The sequence below is a fragment of the Harmonia axyridis genome, chromosome X, assembly GCF_914767665.1.
Source record: "Harmonia axyridis chromosome X, icHarAxyr1.1, whole genome shotgun sequence".
Taxonomy (NCBI): Eukaryota; Metazoa; Arthropoda; class Insecta; order Coleoptera; family Coccinellidae; genus Harmonia; species Harmonia axyridis.
In genome coordinates this window covers 32,579,066-32,584,065 of record NC_059508.1, presented here as the reverse complement: position 1 = coordinate 32,584,065, position 5,000 = coordinate 32,579,066, and the positions used below count along the sequence as shown (strand labels likewise).

The following is a 5,000-nucleotide window of genomic DNA, read 5'->3' as shown; positions in this document are numbered from 1 at the left end:
GCTTATGCTGACGTTCGTGGTTGGGCGAAGTCTTGTGATATCCTCGAAACGAGGAGCCGGCCGCACGTGTGTGCAGCCTTCGTTGTAGGTCCATGTTTAGAGATGCTCACGAAATGAGGAGCCGGCCGCTTATGTCGGCGTTTGTGGTTGGGCGAAGTTCCTTGATGGAACGAGGAGCCGGCTGCTTATGCTGACGTTCGTAGTTGGGCGAAGTCTCGTGATGTGCTCGGAATAAGGATTCGAAGCGCTTGGATTGCCGCGTTCGTGGCTGGGCGAAGTTTCGTGTTTGGCACGGAACGAGGAGCCGGCTGCAGGTTTTAAAGATTCTCGCCCGAAATCGATCAGTCGTTACCGTTGTCTACGGACTTCGGTAGGACGATCTATTCCAGGGACGAAGACGTCGACGTTGTGCGACGCCCGTTACATTAGCGTTTTTATGCTCTTTCGGGATTGTCTGCGACGTTTGTCTCCGTCCGAATTTTTTACGATAATTGTCACTAGATTAGTACGCAAACTAGTTGAACCGAAGATTTTGCGCCGATCGACTGACGTATTGACCCTTCAGTGGGTCGTCTCAGTCATTGGAATGTCATTCTCGAGGAGGTTCGCAGTTGGCGTCTCGTATTTCGAGGGAAAGTCCATTGCGACTAGTACCGAGAAATCGAACATAAAAGATTACCCTGAACGGTGGATCACTTGGCTCGTGGGTCGATGAAGAACGCAGCTAATTGCGCGTCAACATGCGAACTGCAGGACACATGAACATCGACATTTCGAACGCACATTGCGGTCCTCGGACACTGTCCTCGGACCACTCCTGACTGAGGGTCGGTTCCATTACAAAGACTGCCCGGCCAGACGTTATGGCTTGACGAAGTGACGACGTAAAGGTCGTCTAACGTTGATCCTGTACCGAAGGTCATTTGGGCGAGTTGGACGGTTTGCCGCGTGACGATCAACGTTCTGTCGTTTCGACGCCTCGTGTGTTGGAATGATGAGGAGTTGTTTTCGTAACGCGCCGTCTTGAATTGCGAAAGCATATATTGTGGTGTCGTGGTATTGCTCGATCTGCGCCCATGACTGTAGACATGCGATCGTCGTGTCCGAGAAATCTGAACGACGTCCGATCGCTTTAATGTGCCAGTTGTCGCGCGTTGCGGATGAGCTTTCATGAGCGCACCCCCGAAACACCGAAGCACTTTGCTTGGATTCGCATGATCCGCCATACGGAGCAGGAGATAATAGACGCCTTTGAGTAGGCTAACTCCCTCGCGTAAGGTACGTGATTTTATGAGCCGCCAAAGGTTAGTTTCGGAACGTTTCGATGATTTGAACATACGACCTCAGGACAGGTGAGACTACCCGCTGAATTTAAGCATATTATTAAGCGGAGGAAAAGAAACTAACTAGGATTCCCTTAGTAGCGGCGAGCGAACAGGGATTAGCCCAGCACTGAATCCCGCGATCGTAACCGGTCGCCGGGAGATGTGGTGTTTGGAAGGATCCATTATCTGGCGAGTTCGCGGCGCGTTCAAGTCCATCTTGAATGGGGCCATCGCCCATAGAGGGTGCCAGGCCCGTAGCGACCGCTGCGGCTTGCTAGAGGATCTCTTCTTAGAGTCGGGTTGCTTGAGAGTGCAGCCCTAAGTGGGTGGTAAACTCCATCTAAGGCTAAATATAACCACGAGACCGATAGCGAACAAGTACCGTGAGGGAAAGTTGAAAAGAACTTTGAAGAGAGAGTTCAAGAGTACGTGAAACCGTTCAGGGGTAAACCTGAGAAACCCGAAAGGTCGAATGGGGAGATTCATTCGCGCCTGTTGTTGGGATTTACTGACTGTGGAAACGGCGACGTTCGCGTTGGCTGTTCCCTTCGGTTCATCTCCGGCTTCGGACGCGTGCACTTCTCCCCTAGTAGGTCGTCGCGATCCGTTGGGTGCTGTTCTACGGTCTCGAGTGTAGCCCGTGAGCTCGGATTTTCCGATGTTTACGGACACTGGGTTTCCGAACAGCTCGCTCGACGGTTTACTGATGGCGGGAGGCCGCGACTTAGTTCGCGTCCGGCCCGTGGCAAGTATGTGAATTGTGATGGCGATCGGACCTAGTGCCGATTCCGTCCGTTTGCGACTGTTCGCCGCGGTGTTCTTGGACAGACCTCTTGAAACGCCGATCAGCGACGCTATTGCTTTGGGTACTTTCAGGACCCGTCTTGAAACACGGACCAAGGAGTCTAGCGTGTGCGCGAGTCATTGGGAATCACTAAACCTAAAGGCGCAATGAAAGTAACGGTTCACTTTATGTGAACTAAGGGAAGATGGTCGGTCTCCATGACTGACCCGCATTCCCGGGGCGCCTCATTCTCATTGCGAGAGGAGGCGCACCAAGAGCGTACACGCTGGGACCCGAAAGATGGTGAACTATGCCTGGTCAGGACGAAGTCAGGGGAAACCCTGATGGAGGTCCGTAGCGATTCTGACGTGCAAATCGATCGTCGGAACTGGGTATAGGGGCGAAAGACTAATCGAACCATCTAGTAGCTGGTTCCCTCCGAAGTTTCCCTCAGGATAGCTGGCGCTCGTTGCATACGAGTCTCATCCGGTAAAGCGAATGATTAGAGGCATTGGGGTCGAAACGACCTCAACCTATTCTCAAACTTTAAATGGGTGAGATCTCCGGCTTGCTTGAATGTGAAGCCGCGAGATTTCGGATCAGAGTGCCAAGTGGGCCATTTTTGGTAAGCAGAACTGGCGCTGTGGGATGAACCAAACGCCGAGTTAAAGCGCCTAAATCGACGCTTATGGGATACCATGAAAGGCGTTGGTAACTTAAGACAGCAGGACGGTGGCCATGGAAGTCGGAATCCGCCAAGGAGTGTGTAACAACTCACCTGCCGAAGTTACTAGCCCTGAAAATGGATGGCGCTGAAGCGTCGTGCTTATACTCGGCCGTCAGTGGCATGTGCGGTCGCCCTTCGGGGCGGTCATGAAGCCCTGATGAGTAGGAGGGTCGCGGAGGTGAGCGCAGAAGGGCTGGCCGTGAGGCCGTCTGGAGCCGCCTTCGGTGCAGATCTTGGTGGTAGTAGCAAATACTCCAGCGAGGCCCTGGAGAGCTGAGGTGGAGAAGGGTTTCGTGTGAACAGCCGTTGCACACGAGTCAGTCGATCCTAAGCCCTAGGCGAAAGCCGATGTTGATGTGGCGTTGTTAATCGTGTTTATAAGTGGTGGCAGAAATGCTATGCATCTTGACGCGTGACGCACGCCCGTCGGGCGAAAGGGAATCCGGTTCCTATTCCGGAACCCGGCAGCGGAACCGAAATTAAACCGGGCCCTCGTAAGAGAGTTCGTCGGGGCAACCCAAAAGGACCCGGAGACGCCGTCGAGAGATCCGGGAAGAGTTTTCTTTTCTGCATAAGCGTTCGAGTTCCATGGAATCCTCTAGCAGGGAGATATGGTTTGGAACGCGAAGAGCACCGCATTTGCGGCGGTGTCCGGATCTTCTCCTCGGACCTTGAAAATCCGGGAGAGGGCCACGTGTAGGCGTCGCGCCGGCTCGTACCCATATCCGCAGCTGGTCTCCAAGGTAAAGAGCCTCTAGTCGATAGAATAATGTAGGTAAGGGAAGTCGGCAAATTAGATCCGTAACTTCGGGATAAGGATTGGCTCTGAGGATTGTGGCGTGTCGGGCTTGTTGGGGAAGTGGGTCACGGCTAACGTACCGGGCCTGGGCGAGGTGATGCGTTTCGCTTGCGTTACGTTTGATCCGAGCTCGGTCCCGCGTCTTGGCCTCCCGCGGAATCGTCAAGCTTCGAGACCCCGTGAGTGCTCGCAAGGGTGCTCTGGGTAATCTCTGCGGCCGTCATCTAACAATCAACTCAGAACTGGCACGGACTGGGAGAATCCGACTGTCTAATTAAAACAAAGCATTGCGATGGCCCCAGCGGGTGTTGACGCAATGTGATTTCTGCCCAGTGCTCTGAATGTCAACGTGAAGAAATTCAAAAAAGCGCGGGTAAACGGCGGGAGTAACTATGACTCTCTTGGACGTTTCCCAACGTCCAATCTGCCGAAAGTAAGTTTCGGCAGATTTTCAGTCACCCCTCAAAGAGAGACATAGAAGACATCAAGGACAAGCAAGAGACTCAGGACTTGTCGAGCCCGATTTCGGAGAATGAAATCGTATGGGCTCTCGGGGCAAACAAGTCGCCTTCCGCTGGGGTCGATGGTGTCAAAATCAAAGACCTCATGAAGGTGCCTCTGAAGAAGCTTGTTCTTTTATTCAACTCCATGCTTCTCTTTGGCGTCGCTCCGTCGGCGTTGAAGAGGAACAGGACGATCTTGATACCAAAGGGGGGTGACTCAGATGATATCAATAACTGGCGCCCGATTACCATCGCCTCGGTGGTAACTCGGGTGCTACATAGAATTTTGGGGAAACGTATGGGGGGGATTCAAATCCACCCCAACCAGAGAGGTTTTCGGCAGGTCGACGGGGTCCTATTGAATAACCTCACCCTTCAGGCTCTAATTAAGGAGAGACGAAAGAGTTTGAAACCATACACCATCCTTAGTGTCGATGTGCGTAAAGCCTTCGACACTGTTTCTCAACAGTCCATCGTGAGAGCGATGAAGAGGCTCGGGATAGACGAGACTACTGTTCGGTATGTGGAGGATTCTTTTGAAGATGCCACTACCGTAGTGCAGCTCGGGAGAGGTATGACCGGAGAGATCCCAATATGTAGGGGAGTAAAGCAGGGCGACCCGCTTTCCCCCTACCTGTTTAACTTCGTCCTCGACGAGTTGATTTGTGATCTCCAAGGCGCCGAGGGTGGTCTGCCCGTAAATGACACCGCGCGTTTAGCGGTCTTAGGTTATGCCGACGACCTGCTACTTCTAGCGAATTCGCCTAAGGAGGCCACTAAGCGTCTCAAGCTGGCTGCAGACTTCTTTGCTAGGAGGGGAATGGGGTTCAACCCCTCCAAATGCACGGCTATGACCGTCCAG

At 53.1% G+C, this 5,000-nt stretch overlaps 1 non-coding gene and 1 pseudogene across 1 annotated transcript; both read left to right on the top strand.

Moving 5' to 3' along the window:
• Positions 1-676: 676 nt before the first annotated feature.
• Positions 677-831, top strand: LOC123686874. Its single transcript, XR_006748628.1, has one exon. It is a non-coding gene; the product is annotated as a 5.8S ribosomal RNA (ribosomal RNA).
• Positions 832-1,338: 507 nt separating this feature from the next.
• The window catches only part of LOC123688183, a 7,228-nt pseudogene continuing 3,566 nt past the window's right edge, over positions 1,339-5,000 (top strand).